We start from the raw sequence: 21883 nt of genomic DNA, 5'->3' as shown, positions 1-21883 counted from the left end.
GAAATCGAAGTCGAGTGCCATGAGCGACCACCCCGGACGTCACCTCGTCTCAGGGACAGCCTCACCTGGCCGCCCCCAGGGCCGGGAAGGAGCCAGGAGCTGGGAGGATTGGGGACGCTCACAGGCTGCGAAGCCAGAGGTGGACCCATGAGCCCACAGAGGGGTCCCACGTGCAAAGACACACACACACATGCACACACACACATTCCAGCTGTTCTGAAACTGTGGCCCTTGGCCTCTGAGGGAATCACAACGCAACTCAACCTCCCCCTTCCCAAGACACTGGACACAGACGCATGGCCTGGGGATCTCTGAAAGGAACAGAGACAGACACAGAGACCCCCATGAAGTCCCCAGAGACGGGGCCTTCTGGGACCAAGCCCAGACCATGCACGGGTATTAGAGGTCTACTTTATTTTGAAAGATGACAACACGCCCCACGCCCCTCGCCTTGCTCACTGGTGTGTCCCAGTCCCTGACTTCAGCCCACTGGCCCTGCAAGGGACCTCGGTCAGGAGCTCCAGGGGCCCCTGGCTGCAACCATTGCTTCCATTCCTCCTCAGTCACCCCTGACCCAGCGGTCTCCGAGCCCCCCCCAACCCCCGCCCCGAGGCCGCCTCTAGGCAGCACGCTCAGCTCGGCGGCTTCCCCTGGAGCTCACGAGAATTAATTTACTCCCAATTCTCAAGGCTCACCTCCTTCACGGTGTTTCCACCCTTCACGGCTCCCCACAGCACAGCAAATAATACCCCATTTTATATGGAAAACACTAAAATGGGATCACACCTTTTAAAAGATATTTCCACCTCACAGACTGAAATCAGACTTCTCCTTTCTCCTGCCCTCTGCAACCACCGCCCTGGCCCCCTCCACACACACACACACGCACACGCACACGCACACACGCACGCACACACCCGTTCTGCTACCAGACTTCCCTAAGCCCGTTTAATTGAAAAGGCATGATTTAGGCTAATTGACAGCAGATGGGTTCGGCTGCAAAATGCGGAGAAGCATTTGTTGAACATGATTTACAGCAACGAGGCAAAACTTTCTCCTTTTTATATCGTTCTTTGGGCTCCACGGCCAAAACAGCTCAGCAGAAATGAGAGGAGAAAAAAAAGTAATTAGTGTTTAATTTTTTAACAATTTTTAACTCCCTTTTTAATTGCTTTACATAAACCTGTCCTAGAATTTTACAGCCTTCAAATCTCTGTCTAAGTCTGGTCCTTGTTTCTGGTTTTAATTACAGGGAGGCTTGTCTGGCACGTTAAATTAGAAGAAAAACACACACACACAATTTCAGAAATATTTTGCTGTTGGACTCCCGACCGAACATCTAATATTTCAGCGTGCGAATGGGAAGGCTCTGGTGGAAGCAAAAGTGGGCCAAGGGCTCCCACAGCATGACTGCGTCAACCCCCAAACGGTCCCTCAGGTTATTAGCAGAGAAAGAGCGGTCACAAGACAGTGTCCAGTGGCACCCAGTGGCCCGGGCTCCGTACGGCTGCTTTGAAAACAGCCAGCTTTCCCAGAAGAGCTGGGCATGTTGTAGACCTTTGCAGGCCTTCGGTCCGACTTCAGGTTCTTGCTTCCAAGCCAGGCCATCGGACCTCATGCTCCTGTCTCTGCAGTTCCTTTCTCAGCAGGACGGAAACCAGAGAGCAGCGTATGGAGCAGACAAAGGAGGCACGGCGGGGTGGCGTGTCTCTGCAGCGCAGGGTTAACGGGACCTAAGGGTCCGGGGTGGTGAGGGAGAGATGCAGGCTGTGTCTGGACCAGGCGGCTGCATCCGGTGGCATCCTTTGCAGAGACCATCCAAGCGAAGTCCTACCTGCCCTGAGCACTGGACCTTCTGCAGCCTCCAACATGGTAGCCCCCAGCCTCCACGTGGCTGATTAAATTGAAACGGAGGAACGTGAGATCCGATGGGCAGTTCCCTCCTTCAGCTGCGCTGGCCACATCCTGACTGCTCCGTAGGCTCCTAGTGAACACACGGTACCGTCTAAGTATGGGGCTTCTGTTGGACAGGGTCGCTCCAGGTTCTTCCTATGAAAAATGTGGTCTGGGGCGAGGCCGCCTGAGTGTCCTCCCCCGGGAAGGTGGTAAGACACGCAGGGTCGGGGGCCTCACCAAGACTTGGAAATGGTGGCACAATGAGCCCCCAGGTGATGTGAGCACACGTTCGAGGTCCCATCCCTGAAGCACCGTGGCTGGCTGGGATTTGGAGCAGGGTAATGGCCCGTGGATTCCCTTCAAGGTGCGCGCAGCGGTGGGGGAGAGCGTGCAGATGCGGATAGGGGCTAAGGGCTGCTGTGCCGTCCTTGGGACAAAGACCCCGCAGGACTGAGGCTCCCCGGCTTGTGTTCATTAGCGCCGAGGCCGCAGACCCCCTTGGCAGACCCTGCCCGAGCCTGCCCTGGGCTCCTCCAGGACTCCCGCTGGGAGGCGGAGGGCTGCCTGGCGCCGCTGGGCGGGCAGCTCTGGGGATGGAGCCGGGCCAATGCCGGCTCCCCACACACGGTCATTACCTCCCGAAAACCCGGGAGTTATTACAATTAAAACACGTTGCAGGGGGGAGTGGGGGCTGGAGGAGGTCCCTTTAGGAAGGAACACTGGGATTAAAAGAAATTAGAGCAGTTGTCATGACGACGCTGCCAGGCCAGGCCTACCCTGTGATTATGTCAATGGGAACGGGATGGAGGCAGATGGGGCAGGGACGGGGGTGCTGGGCGGTCGGAACCCAGCTGCGTGGGCAAGAGCTAGGCTTTTTCCCTCAAAATGGGGTGCAGCGGCCTGGGAGATTGGATTCCTGCTGGCTCTCGAATTCTCTGGCACTGCTGCTTACCCCGGGGAGCTCTGTGCTCCAGGACGCTCCCTTCCCACCCAGGCCTCTGCCATCCCTTTCTTTCTGAACTAGGAACCTCCCAAGAGGGCCCCTGCTCTTTTGGCCGAGTAGGTGGAATGGCTTGGCCTGGTTTCCTATCAGCTCCGCGCTGGCGATTAGGAGACCCACGGGAAGCCAACCATTCCTCCTGCAGGCGGCTGGGGCAGGGGCTTGGGGGTGGGGGCAGGGGGACAGTCTGCAGCAAGAAGTGCACGTGTGCAAGGTGGGCAGAGTCCAGGAAACCAGGAGCGGACGTGTTCTGGAAGGGGACCCATGATAATGAGCATGATGGAAATCTGCCTGGGACCCCTCCAGGCCCCAGCAGAGGATTAGGGTCCCTACAGAATGGGGATCCTCGTTTGGCAGAGCTACAGGGACTGCAAAGGGAAAACAGTAATTAGCTCTCTATCTCTCTGCTTGCCAACCCCCCTCCCCCCACCAGCAGGTCTGGCCAACAGGCAAGGAGGACCTGTTCTGGAAGCCCTTGGGGGAGCAGAAGGGGAAGGGCTGGGATGGGACCAGGGGGTTGAGGCGGGGGAGGGGTGTAGGCTGCTCGCATGATGGGGGGTCCCAGCAAATTCTCACTTCGCCAATCCTGGCTCTTCTGGTACCACCTTCAAGGGCTCATGGGCTGGACGAACTGGAAGGGGGTACACGCCGGACAGGAGGGAGGAGGTTCGGGCGTCCGGAGGGCGGAAGGTTCACTGAGCCCCAGGCTCGTCCTTGGTCGTCCTTAGAACCCCAGGCTGGAGAGCTTTGAGATTCTGGATCCTCCTCCTCCTGGCTTTGGCCCTCCATGCTTTGCCTTTTGAAAGCTCATCATTTCCAGATTTCCAATGCCTAGAGCCACTGCCCATCATTCTAGACCTTCAGAGTTTCCCCGTTTATATTCGCAAGACCTGAAGTGTCCCTGGAAAACATGCACGTGTCGTAGAATTAGGTCTAAGTGCAAAGCTTTGCTTCAGCCACTGAGTTTGTGTGTGACCTTGGGCAACTCACTGGACAGGTCTGTCTCAAGTTCCTTCTCCGTACAAACCCATCTAACATTCAGTGTCATCTCGGGTTTTTAAAATAGGGACATTCTGGGCCACCTGGGTGGCTCAGTTGGTTAAAACTGCCTTTGGTTCAGGTCATGATGATTGAATCCGAGATTGAATCCTGCATTGGGCTCCCTGCTCAGGGGAGACCTCTTCTCCATCTGACCCTCCCCTTCTCCTGCTCTCTCTCTCTCTTTCTCAAATAAATAAAATCTCAAAAAAAAAAAAAATAGGGACATTCCCCAGCAAACCAGGACATGTTGGTCACCCTTCCGGGCACAACATAAGCATCTTGGGGGGCCAGCTATTGCCGTATACGGATGGGTTTCCCTCCTTTGTAAAATCCTTTCCACATTATGTACACAGAAGTATCTGTATACATGCATACACACATGTGTGCACCTATATGTGTATGAATTTTCCAAAGACATACCCTGGGAGGTAATTATTCACATTTCAGCAAGAACCGCACTTGGCAAAATGACCGAATGTGACGATCGTCTCTACAAGGCTCAGGTTAGGGAACACGGCTCATTATGGAAGGAAAATCCAGGGAGACTGAGTTGACAGACAGCAAAGCCAGAGGAAATCCATGTGCTTCGGAGATCCCCTCATTTCCAGGGAAACCCCAGAACTTCTAGAAGACTCTTTCTCGTTCTAGCGGGAAGTGGAGGGTACCTCCTGCACTGGCCCCACTGTGCCTCCGTGGGAGTCTGAGGGTCGCAAAGGCTCTGGGATGCAACCCAGCCCAACAGGACAGAATGGGCATTCTGCGTCTGCCCTTTGTGACCCAGGCAGCACTGTTCCATGTATTTTCCTGTCCTCCCTCAGTTCGGAGTTCATGGACTGGCTGAGGCTCCTTTCTGCAGCTCCGAAGCCACTTCGGGTGGCGAGCTCCCATGCAAATTGAAACACTCACATCATAGCATTCTGCCTAGGATTCTTTTTTTTTTTTTCTTTTTCTTTTAAACTATTTAGCATTCAGTACAGCAGGTAAGAGGGGCCAGGAAGGAAAGAGGAGAGATGACATTGGGGTGACGATCCCCTCCCCCTACCAGCCTGGAAACCCAGAGGCATGGTGAGCCACACGGGCAACCCGGCCCAGGGAGGGGGTTTCAGAAGCAATGACTCCTGCTGGACCCACGGAGGGGCAGTCCTGGGGACTGAGGTCCCCCAGCTCCACCACTCCCAGCACCCCTGCAAACCTGAGCTGAACGAGGGCAGGGGCAGTGAGGAGGGGTTGGGGGATGCTGAGATTCCTGTGTCTCTGCCCCCTCCCCTCCACCTGCTGCTTCCAGGGACAACCTGAGCCACAATCAGTGTAATACACTTCACTCACTCCCCCCCCAAAATCATGAAGGGAAAGGGCCCAGCTGGAAACACATCCTGTCTTCCTTCAAGGTGAGGTGACAGCGGGCCAGGCACAGTAAGAGGGGAGGATATTGGAAGGCGTTGAAAAGGAGCACTCTCTTTCTATCCCCTGTGGAGAGATCAGAGTCCTCTCCGGTAGGTAATGAAAAGGATGCAGACTGCCTCTGTGCCCCGGAGGAAGGGCAGGCTCCCCAAGGCTATAAGGCTAGGGAGCCCCAGGACCCAGAGCCTCCTCACCCCTGCAGAGACAGAGGCTGCATCCCAGGGAGCGCATGGTGACTACTTAGCCTGTCCGGACACCCAGCATGCTGGGAGGGGACTAGCCGTGATGCTGGCTCTTCCTACTTCTTAGCTGGTTGTTTGGGAGCAGGGCGGCGGTGGGGGGGGTGCTCACCACCTTCAAGGCTGGGGCTCAGTCCTGCTAGGAAGAAAACGTTGAGCTAAAGGATGCTGACATGCCCCCCCCCAAAACCCCATCTCCATCCCTGCCTGTTTATGCTACTTACTGCATGTACTATACTACTTGGAAGTCTCTCTTTCCCTCTCCCCAACCTTTGACCTCTTAGAAGACTAGGCTTTCTGTGTGTCCCTTTGTATCCCATGCACGCAGGAAGCACTAAATAAATGCTTACTGAAACAGACTCTTTTTTTTTTTAAAAGATTTTATTTATTCATTTGACAGAGATACAAGTAGGCAGAGAGGCAGACAGAGAGAGAGGAGGAAGCAGGCTCCCTGCTGAGCAGAGAGCCCAATGCAGGGCTCCATCCCAGGACACTGGGATCATGACCTGAGCCAAAGGCAGAGGCTTTAACCCACTGAGCCACCCAGGCGCCCCTAGACTCTTTTTTTTTTTTTTTAATATTTTATTTATTTATTTGTCAGAGAGAGAGAGGGAGCACAAGCAGGCGAAGGGAGAAACAGGCTCCCCGCTGAGCAGGGAGCCTGATGTGGGGCTCCATCCCAGGAAGGCAGACCCTTAACCCACGAAGCCACCCAGGCGTCCTGAGAAACAGATTCTTTACAGCCTTACAACCATGCTTATCCAAGGGGCGCAGGATCTATAGGACACCAGACCGAATCCCCAGGAATCCGGGCAGGGTATCCTAACCACTCCCTCCTTCTCACCTCTCCTTCGCCACACATTTCCCCCAAAGGAGGCTGGGAACTGGCCCACTGCTCTGCCTCACATAATTTAACAATAACAAAAAGGGGAAAAAAAATGCAAACAAGCCCTGGAGGAGAAAAGGTAGCAAAGAGGAAAACATAGAAACCCGGGAGAAGAGGAACATAATGTGCACTGTGTACACACACTGCAAGTTAGCATATCCCAAAGCCCCCTGGACAGAAACCAAACAGGAAATCTAGAATCATTACCAAATGCACTTCCCTGATTTGCCCTGCCCTCGGCCCCTGGGGGCAAGCCAAGGGACCTCAGGCCCTGCTCACAGGGGCTAGAAGCCTCACCGGAGGGCGGGACTTTGATGGACTGATGGGCATTTCCTTCCCTCCCTCTTCCCTCCTGACCTCTCTGTAGGATAGGGTTTCTCGGGGGATGGTTGACGGGATGGGACGGAAGCCTCTAGCTGCTGCCACCTCCCAGGAGCAGCAGGGCTCAGAGCCTTTCCACGGAGGCCCCCCATGGTGTGGGAGTGGCAGGTGGCCAGCAGCTGGCCGCCCTCACCCCACTCCACGGATTGCTGTATGATGGCCTTGGCTTTGGGATCAAGACCTCCTGCTCTTAAGAAAACAGATCAGAAATTTTGGCATCCAAATAAAATATGGAGAGAGGAAGCAAGTAACCCTTCGAGCGAAAGGCAGGCCACGAGGTGGAAGTAAAAAGCCTCAGCAGAACCCTGAGCTGCCGCGATCACAAGTTCAGGTTCATCCTCTCCGGGGCTATTGCTCTTGCTTGGAAGTACCATCAAAGACTGCACCCGGGCCCTGGCTGCCTCGCCAATCCGTCAAAAGTCAGCCGACCTCGCGTGCGAAAGGCCAGATAGGAAATATTTTCAGCTTCAGGGCCACGGGGATCCCTGTCGCAAACTCTGCCACTGTCCCATGAAAGCAGAGACCACGCGGAAATAAGGGGTGTGACTGCGTCCCAATAAAGCTTTATTTACAGGGACACCTGGCTGGCTCGGTAGGTAGAGTGTACGACTCTCCATCTCATGGCTGTGAGTTCAAGCCCCGTGTTGGGTGTAGAGATTGCTTAAAAACAAAATAGTTTAAAAAAAAAAAACACTTTATTTATAAAAATGGGCAGTTGGCCAGCTTTGGCCCACAAGCTACAGTTTTCCTACACGTTGGCACAGTTCATGAAGACCATGGAATGATATGATGGCCGAAGACTAAGGGCTTTGAAGTCAGGCAGCCCTAGTTCAGGTCTTTGTCCGAGGCTTACTGGCTGCGTCACCTCGGGCCAGTCACTTACTCAAGCCCCACGTCTCCACCTTTAGCGAGTAATCATGCCCGTGTCACTGGGTGAGAGTGAGGACGGAACCGAACCGGCTAAAGCATTAGCCACTCCAGAGATGCTCCTCGTTCTCATCTGGAGGGGAATTAAGGGGCATCCCCGGGCAGGCGCGGCTGTGAGTCTCCCGCTGCTGTTGGAAGAGCGTCTGTACCCCTAGCGATGACGGTCCTCGGCGTCTTTCCACGCAAAAACCCGTTTCCTAAAATTCAGTATTCGCCGGATTCATTTCAGGACGCTAAGTCAGTTGGTTGCTCGTAAGAGCTTTTAAATCTCTTAAGCCAGAATCTCTGGGGGTGAGACCCTCAGGGATCGATTTTGCCGCTCTCCAGAGGATTCCATGGGACTGCACAGATGGGAAGAACGAGGGAGAGAGTTCTCTCCTTTCTTTCTTCTGCTCCCGGTGGCGGTCCGTGCCCCCGCAGCATTAGCATCACCGGAGAGCTCGTGGGAAAGGCAGGTTCTCAGGTCCCACCCCGGACCTGCCGGATGGGGCTCCCGGTTTCGACAGAATCTCCAGGGGGCTCCTGCAAACGTCCGACGGGAGGAAGATCAGTCTAGTCTACAGATGTCTGACCGAACTTGGCTCTTCCTCAGAATCCCCTGCAATGCTTAAAAAAAAAAAAAAAAAAATTCACCATCTCACTGAATCGAAATCACTGTGGGTGGCCCAGGGATGGGTACTTTGTTCCAGCGTTGTATTTGCAAATGTTCAAATGTAGAGGAATGTTGTACCCACACACCCACCACCCAGATTCTAGGATTCTCCAGCTTTTGCTGTGTTTGCTTCCTCACATACCTGTGCACGGATCTACCCATCAACCATCTCGCTTTTTCAATGCATGTCAAGGTCCACTGCAGACATCCGGACCCTTCATCCCTAAACACTGTGGTATGCATATCATTAATTTCTAACAAGGTCTCCAACTGGCACCCATTCGTCTAGTGAGAGTCTTTTTTTTTTTTTTCTGTCCAGAAGGAATGGTACTCAAGACTTGGTTAAAAAAAAAAAAAAGCAGTCCTCTCCCTCCAACGCTTAAAAAAAGGATGCCCTGGGCTTTCTGGTGTTGTCACTTTCAGGATTAGGGGAACGTCTGGTGTTTGATCTCATTCCACATTGCTCGTGAACCCCACCTCCTCTTTCCCTTGGTAGGACCTGGAGACAATGGCCACGCACTGCTACCTCCCTGCGTGTCTTGTATTTAACAATGTCATTAACTGTGTTCATGTTCCCCAAACATTCCCTGGTGTGTCTCCTCCTGGCAAACCCTCCAGGTCTTCTGCATCCCGTCTGTGGAGACTAACGGTGAGCCTGCCATTACAAATGTCCAATGCTGTAGTCCAGAACGTTGGCCATAATGTCACCTTTCCCTCTGGTTTTCCCATATCGTCTCCTTGGTTTTGCTTCATTTTGTTTTTGACCATGACCATGACTGCGGAATAGAAAGTCCCCAGCTCTGTCATTCGGGGCTGCCGTGAACCCAGAAACGAATCAGATATTTTTCTGACCACTTTAACCCAGAAACCAGGCAGGACCATTCATTCTGGCCAACGACCAGAGCCCGTCAGTCCACTACTGCTCCCAGCAGCTTTTTAGGAATGTTCCAGAATCCCTGAGTTGGGTCTGCCTGATTCTAACTATACTTCTGCTCCTCCCCAAGGCTCGCGGATAGTCACCAGAACCCTCGAGATAAATTAATGAGAGTTATTGCCCCTAAATAATTGCCCGATGACTTCCAGATTATTCTTCCACAATCTAGGAGAAGTCTGAGCACACACCCCCAAGCTGCTCTGTGTCAGAGATAACTGGGTCACACATAAGGTCACGCTTCATTCAGCATTTCCACCTACAAACATAAAAGGGCGAATGGGCTCTCTCACCCCCTGCCCCTTGCCCCCTTCTTTTTGCAGACCACCCACTCTCTGTTTGCACTGGTCCTCCAACCTTGAAACCCGACACCCTCCTCTGGAGGAACCACCCATGCTTAAACAAATAAATACCCCAGAGCGACCCACTCCCCGGAGGTATTCAAATAAATGTCCCAGGAAGGAGTGTGGGGGAAGGAGGAAGGCCACTCTGGGCCTTCTCTGCTGGGTGCCTGCCTCCAGGCATCCCTGGGCTGGGGGAATCTTTGCAAATATTGGGCTGGTGGTTCTGTGCAAGGCTCGCCACGTGACCCACCAGAATGGAGAGGGACTCCATGGGCTAAGAGGTTCTGTAAGTCACCTCCGGGGAGGTTTGGCTGCTGGAGCTCAGGGGAAGGGAGGCAGGGACAGCGGGCAGGGCTCCGTCAAAGGGGAAGACCTCCAAAGTCTGGGGGGAGTCCTCCCTGAGCTCCTCCTTACTCAGCCCTCCAGCTGGGGATGGAGTGCTAGGTGCCATTAGGAGAGCGATGGATGGGTGAGTGGGGAGGAACAGGGACCAGTTCTCTGTGACTCCGAAACACTGAGCCATAGCCCCGAGACCAGCCTGCAGTGAGGAGGGGAGGGGTGCAGGGAAACAGGACGACCCGCCAAAGCAAAAACCTCCTTGTCTCTGACTCAATGCAGAAAACCACCAAGAGTCTTTGGTTTCACGGAATGTGGACAGCTAGGAATAAAGTCTCAGCTTTGTCACGGGTCGGTTGGTCAACGGAGTCACTAATGAAAAGGATTTTCAAGCGTATCTGGGAAATAAGTAGGGGGGAGACAACGGCTGCTTTAAGAGACTCTCAGATAGTTGCAGACCTCCCCCTACCCCTCACCCCCACACCGCCCCCCGCCCCCAGGAGGGGAAGAGGAGAGACGTCCTGTCCTCAGAAGTTGGCCAAGGAGGTTTTACGGATGGTCCAGGAGAGTGTGGACAAGACCTCACTAGGAAGCTGGCCGAGAGCCGCTGGGGAGTAAGGAGGGCGGGGAGAAGGAGCCTACGTTTCAAAAATAAACACAAACCCCAAAATAAACACTGTTAATGGAAGTGACTAATCAAGGGTGTGCTGAACTTGGTGGTTCTTGATAAGATACAGGTGGAAATGCACTCGGAAAAACTAACAGATTTTTTTCCCCCTTCGGTAAACAAAGTGAGGGCGAGGGTGTGGGGGACGGGGGTTGGCGCACGGTTCCACCGCGCAGCAGGGATTTAAAACACAGCTTCTCAAGGCCAATGCCACCGATATTTGGGGCTGGATAATACTTTGTAGTCGGGGGAGGGGCTGTCCCGTTCATCGTAAGATTTTTAGAAGCTCTCCCGGCTTCTACCCACATCTGAGCTCGCTGTAGGGGCTCAGAGGGCCAGACAGCTGGCCAGGTGATGAGAACATAGGACCTCATGCATTTGAACGTCTGCTGGACGTTAATGGCTGTGCGCTCCCAGGACCTCAGCAGGAAGCCACCCGCTGGTCCCCAGACCAACATGACCAGGGTCTTGTCGATGAGGAAACCTGACAGATGAAGTCCCAGAGCACACAGCTCCCAAAGTTTTGGAAAAACAATTGCCATGGCCTCAAAGTTGCCTCGGCAGGGAAGGGGAAGGACTAGGACCCATTTCCAAGAAGAATTCTCTAGACAAGTCACACCAGGATGTCACTTGGAGTCCACGGGGTAGACCCGCCTGCCTCGTGGGGCTCCAGAGCGAGCCACAGGAAGGACCAAGGAGAGTCACTTCTCAGACACCAAGCTTCTCTCGCAAGGCAAAGACTAAGGAGAAGGCAGGGTGATGCGGAATGGTTTTTAAAGACACTGTTTTCAAAGACCCCCTTGGCCACCTCACCACTTCCGGTTTCCAGAGTCTGCAGTGACCTAATCTGTAGTCAGCACAGCTGTCCCTTTGCAGGGGGGCGGGGTAAGAAGGATTCACCAAGGTCTGAAAGCAAAACGTCAACCGCCTCATTGGCCATCTTTGCCGGCGAGCACCTCCACGATGCTCTGGGACCCCCTGAACCCAGGCGGCCCACATTCCCAGAAGAGAATCTCACCACTTGCGATCCTGCGCCCGGGCAGCCTGGCCTGCTATGTCACGAGTCCCATTCCGCAATGGGACAGAAGGGGACATTTACCACGGGGGAGGGGGGTGGTTTCTGTCGCTTGGATGCACGGAATGAAAACCACTGCCTGCCGGCCTTACCTGGACAAGTAGAAACTTTGAGATGCTTCTACCTGGCCTCCCTAAGCTCTGTCTGGAGTCGGGCTGCTGGGCTGGAGGAGAAGAGTCACGGACCGAGCGAGACGGAGGAAGGGGAGAAGCCTATGGGGCCCATCCGCAGGCGCGAAGTCCTGGCCTCTCTCTCTCTCTCTGCCTCCCCACTCCCTGCCCCCTACTCTGGAAACACCACAGAATCATCTTCCCCGCTGGCCTGCTGCTTCGCTCCTCAGCAATCTGCTTTTCACAAAAAAAAAAAAAGAAAGAAAGAAAAGAAAAGAAAGAAAAAGTGTTCTAAATAGAGCAGAACTGAGAATGGGGAGGCAGCCCGGATGAAGTCCCCCCCCCACCCCGGAGAGCCTCCCCATGGAGGGCTGGTCCACCCCCAGCACCTCTTACTCAAAGCATTCTTGACCCAGGAGCGCCCAACCCTGACGGCAGGAGCAAGGCCACCACAGATGGGTTCTGCCTCTGCAGCCCTTGGCCTGGGCTGGAGCCCTCCTCCCCGCCAGGCACCTCGGACGCCTTCTCGGGCCTCCTCTCCCTGCATCTGCCCTTGGAGGCAGCACCCAAGGGGTCCTGTTCCAGGCGGGGGCTCAGAGGCCCACCCCCACCCACGTTCACCGTTAGCTTGCCGCCCCACGGACCCACCCGGACCTCAGCGTTCCCAAATCCGAGGTCTGAGAACAAGGACTGCCTGCTCTCCCCTACCACATTAGATTGTGGAATGCGAGGCTGCATTAAGTCAGTCTCCGGGTGCTCTCAAGGGGCCCGGGGAACCAGACCGGGCGTGGATCCTGACACATTTCTCCTCCGTTCTGGAAACGTTCACCCAAAGCTCCGACAAACTCATCACGGGAGGAGTGGGATGTTTTTCGAATCCAGGCACCGTACATGGTCCCGTTCATTTCACCCGTCCATGCGCACGCCCAGAATCATTCTGATGTCAGCCAGAAGGTCTTTCCGCCCTCTGGCCTAAGACTCACACCCCCCTCCATCCTGCCACCGACTCCTAACCCAGGTGACCAAGCCCGTCGGGACAGCTGCTCTAGGACGTCTTTGGAAGAAGGCTGTTGGGTGGCCAGTCAGGAAGAACGGAGGAAGCTGGGGGGCTGATGGGGAAGTGGTGGGAGGTAGCAGACCCTGCCCTCCACCCCAGGCCACTTCTTGGTGCCTCCACGGAGTTAAATCCGAAGGAATCCAAAGTCAAACGGATTCCGTGACTTGTCTGTGAGTCACGCCACCCTGTCTTTCATGGCCTCCCTAAATTCAGCACCTCCAAGAATGCCAATTCATGCTACCAGGCAAAGGTGAGCAAATTGGAAAGTGAACTTACCCAGCAAGTGGGGATAACCAGCGTGCACGGCTAACCGCATGGCGGTGGGGGGCGTACCTCCTCCATGGAAGGAAGACAGAGGGCAGAGGGGCAATGTGGAGACCAGAGGGATAGTTTGAGATAGTCAGATGGGGCCCTTAATCACGCAGTGCGTTTATAAGCAAGAATAAGCATTGTTCAGACCTGTTTGATGGGGGGAGGGAATCGGTTTTTTGTTTTTTTGTTTTGTTTTGTTTTGTTTACCTCTGATCTCATGTTCAGAGTTCAGAGCCCAGGTGGGGTGGGGGGAGCAAAAATAATAAAAAATAAAAAATGATTTCTATCTCCTTTCTTACGAATCTGGTTTGGACCCCCTCCCCCCCAAAAAAAAAAGAAAAAGAAAAAAAAAAAAAGAAAGAAAGAAAATGCTGAAACAAGGTTTTCTCCCCCTCTGGATGAACTGTTTTACAATAAGCTACCTGCTGGGGTCAGGAAACCTGAGCTCAATGTCTTTCCGCTCGCACAAAAACTCATCACGCGGGGGACTCGTACAGAAGAGCCTCTGCGGGGAGACGGTCGCCCCCACACAACCCCTTTGTATCTGTTACAGCTTCTCTGTGAAACCATGTCTCACCTCCTCCCCTGCTCCCTCCTCGCCCGCACCCTGCTTCCAGCTCTGCGAGAGGAGCATGGCGTCCGGCTGGCCCCAACCATCCACCACGTCTGCACCAGGGGGTGAAGTCAGAAGGCCAGGGTGCAGGGGATGCTCCAGCGGACAGGGGCGGGGAGGGAAGGGCTGCTCCCTGGGCCCCGATAGGGAGCTTATTTTCTTTCTTATTAGGTGTGTGATGCTCAAAAGGCAGGGGAATGGTCAAAATCAAAATAAATAGCCAGCGGAAATAGACAGCCCCTCCCTGGGAATGGTAATTGCACAGGATGAAAGTTTATCCAAACATATGAGAAAAATGGTGCATGGTGGAGGGCGGCGGGCGGGAGCGGGGAGGAGTGATCCTTACTGGAAAGGAAATTTGTTTACAACATCTTATTTGCTCCTGAGTTTTTAATGCTGTGCTGGCCCCGTGTCCTGTAAACAGACCAGCTTTTCCACTCTCCAGCGGTGCCAGGAGAGCCAGCAACCGAACAGCCAGAGCTGCCGCTGGAATCTTGGGGCACCGAGGTCTCCCGGCTATGAGAACCCACGCCCAGCCCGGGGTCCGAGAGAGAGGGGCGCTGGCTGGCCCGCAGCGAAGAAGGGTGTGATGGGAACTCCAGGGGTGGAAACGGGGAGAAGCCTGCTGGGCTTGTGAAATCAGCTCTTCTCTCTGCTCCCCGGGGAAGAGGCCAAAGGACGGGCCTCAATTACCCAAGGTGGGTGTCTAATGGGGTATTGGTAGGGGCCCCGTGGACGGTAGGGGTTCCAGACAGTCTGGAGAGAACGTGGCCTTTGGGAGGAAAAGTGGGACTGGCGGGAGGCAGGGGGCGATCACTGCTCCCAGAGTCAGGGTCCAGACATCTCCCCCATCCGTACTCCCGGCCAGCAGCTCAGCTCTCTCCGCAGAACAAACCCAACAACCCAAAGAGCTTGCTTGCGGTCCGAGGGAATCCGCGATGCCCTGGCGCATCAGGGGACGCCTGACGCGGGGACGGAGTGCACACTGGAAGTTTCTCTTCCCGTCCAGGCACGGAGATCATCTGAGCCAAGAGTCACGGCAGACGGGCCACGGGGCTCCGTGTCTAGAGTACAGAGGGTGCACTGCCTGAGTGCGGAGTTGCTGGCACCGTGCGCAGGGTCTTGCCTACAGGCCCACGGAGCCCCCACAGAGCCCCCATGGAGCCCCACGGAGCAATGTGAAGAGAAGGAAACTGAGGCCCAGGGAGGCAACGTTACTCCCTAGAGGTCTCATGGCTAGAGTCGGCGGGATGGTTCTGGCCGAGCTGGTCTGGAGCCAGAGGCCGGTCCAGCTAGCCTCTCTGGAAGGTCACTGCGTCCTAAAATGGTCACCAGAGTCCCTCAATTTTTGCACAAAAAAAGAGCCCTCTGGACCCACCCCCACCTCTTCCCATACCACCGAGGTGTCAATGGGAAAAACTCTTGAGGTCTGGGGTGTTTTGTTACAGTAGCAGACTGGGACTGATACGGCTTGCATTTCCTGTCCCTCCGGAGATGTCGGTAGAGAAAACGGGACGGGGTGTGTTCCACGGCGAGTCCGGGACCCCCTCAGCTTCGTGTCCTCACCTGTAACAACGAGGTCTCAATACCTTTCATGAAGGGCTGTGAGATTCGAGCGAGGAGCTGTGAAATTGTAAAGCACTCTAGAACACGGGACGTGTTCCGTCCTGGATTGCCTGAGCTTTTTTGGCCAAATGTCCTATGATCTCTCTGTTTGAAACTGGTGCTGGTGACCGCAGCCCACAGAGGGCACCCCCTCTGTCCAAAACTCCGATTCTACTGGTTTGTACGACGTGAGAAGATGGGAGATACTTTGAGTTCTTCCCTTCTTCCCAAAGAAGGTGGACCTCCCGCCCGTATCTCCGTGGCTCCCTTTTCCTTTCTGTGCTCCCGGTTAATCAGAGAAGGGTGGTTAATGAGCAAATGGGAAGAGACCCTCTTTCCCGGAGCCTGCTTGATTTTGAGTGACCCCTCTTATGTCCTTGCCTTGTGTCGCCAGGTAGTGTGCCCCTGAGCAGGAGATCTGCCCATCACTATCCATCTTCTCTGCCTGTGACTTACTGGGAAAGTTTATACTGGGGTGAAAGGCAGGAAGCAGCATCCATCCAGATTCTCCAGGAACCCTAACAAACAGCTGATCTGGCAAATGCAACAAAGACAGTATTTAAGATTCTGAAGGCAGGGAACATCTCCTACATGGGCTTTTCTTCCCTTCTGTGTTTCCCCTATTAGACGTTGTGAAATTCTTCAGAAATTTTGACCTAAACTTCTGAGTTTAAATTTCTCATTCCGACCTTAAAAATGACCCCAGCTCTCAAATAATGAGCATAAAAACAGACACGTGCTATTTCAAGAAAGGCTTCTGCAGGGAAAGCAATCCATCAAGCCACAAGCACATTTTCTCCACTGTTCAGAAAATACTTTATTGGTGAATAAAGGGCAAACGAGAAACTGGCAAATGTGGTAGGACACGCGGCCACAGGTCATGAGCAGGGAAAGTCAACCCAACAGCTCTCTCGTCCATCCCCCTTGTTGAAACTGCCATGCCGTAACTGAAGAGCTCTGAACTCGAGACCCCTTAATGACCTTGGTTTCGATCCCAACCCTCCCAGGTAAGACTTGGTCCAAGTGATTGATCCATGTGATTTTGTTTTCTGAGAATTAAATGTCAAACACGGTGCCTGTCACATGACCATGACCATGGGGGGGGCATCTCAGGAATAATCTTCCATGTACAAGGAGTGATCCTGCTCTCGATAGGGTAGGGGGGGAAGGGGAGGGAGGACTGGGGAGAAGGGGGTACTTAAAACAAGTTCAGTGTAAGCACAGTGAATGCCGTATGAAAAGTGCTGTGGTCTAGGGAGGAGGGGTGAGCTTTTCTTGAGTGCCTATCCCACGCCAGATGCATTAAAAGAACATGTACCTGGTCAAGAGGAAAGAAGGAATTCAGGAAGGCGTCCCAGAGAAGAGAGACTGGGAGCCGAGCCTTGAAGGACTAGCAGGACTTCAGTAGCCTGGGTACCCAGCGTTGACCTTTTTAAACATAGACACAACCAGGAAGAATTGCCAGAGGATTAAAAATCATGCTGAGTTCAATCAAAAATCACCACTGGAATGTGAAAAGAACTTTCTTAATTAAGCAATTCCAGAACATTCCCAACTCTTGGCTACAAGAAGAGTGTTGGTGAGCCGTGATATCCTGAACTGGCCCGTAAGGTGCACCCTCTGTGGACCGTTGCCAAGGTCACCAGGCACTTAGGGTGCCCTGTGGGCCGGACACCATAGTGGTGGGTATTAGCAAGCCCCACCCATGAGGTCCAAGGACCCCAGGAACTGCAGTGCTTCAGGACAGACCGGCTTTGTACTGAGGACGCCTGAGGCAAGGAGTAAAGAATGTTCCATGTAGGGGGGGCGCCTGGGTGGCTCAGTTGGTTAAGCAGCTGCCTTCGGCTCAGGTCAGGATCCCAGGGTCCTGGGATCAAGGCCCGCATCGGGCTCCCTGCTTGGTGGAGAGCCTGCTTCTCCCTCTCCCTCTGCCTGCCTCTCCCCCTGCTTGCACACTCTGCCTCTGACTGTCAAAAAAATAAATTAAATATTTTTTTAAAAAAAAAAACATTCCATGTAGTTTAACTTCATTGCAGCTCATACTTGGAAACTGGAGAGACCAGGTGCCTGTCCAGCCCCTTTGGTCGGGACATTTCGCTCCCTGGATGGTGACTGGCTCTGGTCAGACCCCAGTTAGCGTTCCCGGCACTATCTTCAGCGGCTCATCCCGCAGGACATCTGGCTGAGGTCACCAGCCACTGTTCAGCACCAACAGTCACATAGGAAGGAAAGGTTACAGCTAAACAGGTGATGCCTATCTTTTTCCTATGCCCAGATTTATGTTCAGGGCCAAGGGCAGAGGGGGACCCACGAGGACCACTTGGTCCCCAGCCTCCACCCCGGCCGGTGGGCCATTCCGAAGCCAGCGGAAGCCCAAATGCAACCAGCTTTGTGAACAGGACAACGTGACAACATGTCTTCCACACTCCGCCTTCCCTATCTCTTTAAAACCCAGCCCTGAGTGGCAGTAATAGCAGGGGGAGGCAGGCAAAGGAGGGAGGAAAGGAGAAGGACACGGGAAGCAATTTAAAAAAAAAAAAAACACACAACCAAAACCCTTTGACAGAACTTGATAACCCGAAGTACACAGTGATCGGTGCCGGACGGCATACAAAAGCCAAGAGGCAGGTCCCAGGACGGGTCAACTTAAGACTTAATATTTGCCTTTCACTAAGCAAACTCATAAATCCCCTCCAGTTGTAGCCACGCAGAGCCCCCGGTTTTTATTCACTGGTCAGAACGATAGGCAGCTCTCTTCCCCCTCGGTCACCCCGGGCAGAGAGCAGCCCCTTCCCCGTGTCTGCCATCCGTCTATATGTCTATTTGCCTTCTCCCTCAACAAACTCAAGTTCAGTGCGACTGACGAGTGCAAACAGCTTTGAAGTGTTCTTTGGTAATGGACTTCCCAGGACAGCCCTGCTTTCGGCTTGTGCCGCCGAAGGCAAAGGGAGAAGAGCTCCTTGTCAGAGAACAGGCAGGCCTCCGCGGGGTCGGCGGGGCTGAGAACTGGACACAGGGGAGGGATGGATCCTAGAGGATCCCCTGCACCGCCCACTTCCGCTTCCCCCTCCCAGTTTGTGGGTGAGAAGACTGAGACCACAGAAAAGGGCCTTGGGGCTGAGGTTAAGGTAGGACTAGAGGACAGACTTCCAGACCCCGTGGTTCAGAGCTCTTGCCAGCCTGGTCATGGAAGGTCTTACTCAGAAGCGGAGGCGGGGGGACCCAGCCCTGCTTCCCACCAGCCTCGCACGACGGTCTTCTCCAAGGTCAGTGGCCATTCCCAAGGTCACCCTTATGCCCTGTAAACCACATTCCCCTGAGCAGAGGACCATACTTCACCATTAGACCCTTCTATTTCTCCATCAACACTGGGGTTTGGGGGGCCCTTTGAAGAGGATAACAGGTCCCTGTGGGTAAAGCTTTGATGCGACGGGGAGATCTCACAGGAAAGTCTGAGCAAAATCCCGGGACGGGGCCCTAACTTGAGGTTACGTTCATAACGGATTGGAGTAAGAGGAGCGCCCTCAGCCCACAGAGGACATGCCTTTCCTCCATACCTTGGGCAACACCTGATTTACTCTTCGCACATGGAGCAAAACCCAGCAAAGCTTCAGGTCACGGGCTCAGGGAACGATGACGGCGCTGCGGCAGTCAGAGACCCAAGAGGCTTCAGGGATCACGTGGCCTGACTCCTCCGTTTTACGGGGAAGGAACGAAGACGAGGGGCTTTCGGAGACAAAATCTCAGATTTCCTCATCTCCCCACTCTGTGCTATTTATCAGCAGAAGTCACCCCGGACCGAGAAGTAAGAGACGGATCCACGCCGGGGTGGGGGGTGGGGACAGTGCACCTGCCTCAGAATCTCATTGGGAAGTTGATGTTCATGGTCTCTAGGCAGCCCACGAACTGCTCTTCACAATCCTACTGCCTCCCCTATGGGGCAGAATGTCATTCCTCCCCCTCACCCTCTCTTGTCCCTCCCCCACTCCGCCAAAAACGCTGCCTCCCCCAGGCCTGGGCGATCCCTCATCAGTCAGATGATTCCTGCCTCAGTCAGAGGTAAATCTAGAAAAACGTGATGCTTTTAGACCATGAACTCTGGGATTCTGGGGTCCTATGCGGATAAGAAGATAGGAAGAGAGAGGAAGAGGAGATGGTTGCCTTTGGCACAACAGTGAGATTTCTGGAACCCAAGACGGTACGTGGGCCATGAAGGAAGGGCACGTCTGAAATGAGTTCATCTTTTTAAAAGGAAAAGCGGTGCCTCACGTGCTGGGCTAGCCTTTCTCTACCAGCAGCGAAGGCACAGAGTCAGAACAGGGGCAAAGCCTCGGGTGCACAGGGGATCTCAATCTTCGCACAGGGGTAATGAGAGTCGGGTTCCTCGACGTTTGCATGCACGTCTCTGCCTTAGCAGGCAATGACCCCCCTGTGTGGTCACAGCGTGCAGGGGGTGGGTAGGACGAGCCGCAGGCTCGCGTTCCAACACCGCAGACGCTCACGCCCGTCTTTCAGCAGAAAAGATGGAGGCCTGATCCCCTGACAAGAAGCAACAGCTTCAGGATGGCATGCAATCCCGAGAGCCTGGCTTTGACTAACCCGAAAAGAACCTGTAATTTGCCTTCAGATTGTTCTTACTTGTCAAGAACACCAAACGTTGGGCAGGTACAACCTTCCCGTCCTCCTCCACCGCCCACGACCACGACCACCAAGTTCCGCTCCCTTATCCCAGATAAAGTCAGTGTCTGGAGAAGGAAGAGGGAGCTGGGAGGTCCCATTCGACACGATCGGGGTGGAACTCGGGAGGTGATCTTTGGAGGGAAAGCACACACTTAGGTCCCACTGACACGCCCTTCAGTATTTCAAAGACTCCTAGAGTTCAAAGGCATTTCAGGAGGTTCTCCAGCCAACTCCTTCGCTCCCTAGACAAACCCATCTCGATGATTTTAGCTCTTACTCTCTCTCTAGCAAAGACGCAGAGTTTTCTTCTTGGCTCATTCTCCGTGGTACGTGCATGTCTCTGAGACAGGCGTAGTCTGGTTCCCCACCCTTCCCAGTGGCTGTGGGAGTTTTTGTCTCCGAATGAACTGCTCTGTCCTTACCAAGGAAGGTTATGAGCTTCACCTATTTGGAGGAGGACTGTGTTGGCGAGGAATCCCTGATACCCTGCGTGGTTCCCGTCTCCACTATCCACAGCCCCTCTTCTGAAGGACGTGGTCTCAGCTGGTTCATTGTCCCCAGGTTGTAATTCAGTATCATGCCGCCCTACCACCCGGCAAACACCTGACATGGTCAGGACTAAGTGCTTGAGCCAACGGCCTCCATCTGTAGGCTGCCCAGTGGTCAACAATGTGGCCAGACGTTGTGGCTCTGATGGCAGCTGGCCAGGCCTCTTAAGAGCATCAGCGAGCTACGGCAGATAACACAGCAGACGCGATGTCATCAAGCCACCCAGGAGGGTGGCCAATTGTTCTAGTTTGCCCAGGACTGTCCCAAGTTTATCAGTGGAAGTCGTGTGTCCCCAGACATCTCTCAGCCGGGGGCAAGCTGGGACAGCTGGCACTGTTAGCTCATCATCAGTGGAGAATTCTAGAATCTGGAGCAGCGCGCCCTACTGCTGAGCAGACGATCAGAATGACACGGCATCAAGAGTTCTTGCTGTTCCCGGAAACCGTCTAGAGAATGGATGTTTCGAATGGCTTCAGGCTTCTAGAAAGGCCTCGCTCTGCAGCGGCTGGGCAGACTGGTCCTGTCTACCTTACTTCCAGAGCGGCTTGGAATAAACCCACGTGAATGGGGGTGATCTAAGTGGGTCTCTGTTCCTTGAAACCCCAAGGACTCTAACCGGTATGACAAACCTGTGTGCACCTCAAGGAAGACCAAAGCCCACCAACAAGACTTAGATTTCAACAGCAGGACACGGCCTCGGGAGGCTGTCCTCGCTCATTTTGTGGGGACTCTGAGAGGCCAAGATGGACGCCACTGCTCCACTGACCAGACGGGGACGTCGCTCCGGGGTCACAGAAACACATCCCTACAACGAGGAGAAGGTCGACGTGTGTGGCCTTAATTCCTTCTACAACGGCAAGCCGTCCCTTTGCTTTAGCAGGAGAACAGATGGACGTTGTTGGTCCTATGACTGAGACAAGGTCCACTCGAGAAGGGTCTTCAGCCATGGGCACGGCGGCTCAGGAGGGAAGGAGCAAACAGGACTCGTGTCTCGAGGGGGCCCGATCGGCCATCAGGAGTGTCCTCGGGGGCGAAGAGGGTCGACAATAGACACACCAGCTCCGGTCGCTAGACGGCCAGTGACGCCACACCAGGCGCTGGCACGGGCCCCCACCGCCATCTGAGGGAAGGGTCTTCACAGCTGGTGGCGCGTCTGTGTCAACAGAAGACAGCTGGGAAAC

General features: G+C 54.2%; 1 long non-coding RNA gene across 2 annotated transcripts in view; it reads right to left on the bottom strand.

The window, feature by feature from the left end:
• Nucleotides 1-17422: 17422 nt before the first annotated feature.
• The window catches only part of LOC122906034, a 149350-nt gene continuing 144889 nt past the window's right edge, over nt 17423-21883 (bottom strand). For both annotated transcript variants that reach the window (XR_006384507.1, XR_006384508.1), the window contains exon 4: nt 17423-21874. This is a non-coding gene — a long non-coding RNA (uncharacterized LOC122906034). The remainder of the gene's footprint in view (nt 21875-21883) is intronic.

This window comes from Neovison vison, chromosome 5 (assembly GCF_020171115.1).
Source record: "Neovison vison isolate M4711 chromosome 5, ASM_NN_V1, whole genome shotgun sequence".
NCBI classification, from domain to species: domain Eukaryota; kingdom Metazoa; phylum Chordata; class Mammalia; order Carnivora; family Mustelidae; genus Neogale; species Neogale vison.
This window is presented reverse-complemented; position numbering and strand designations above follow the sequence as displayed.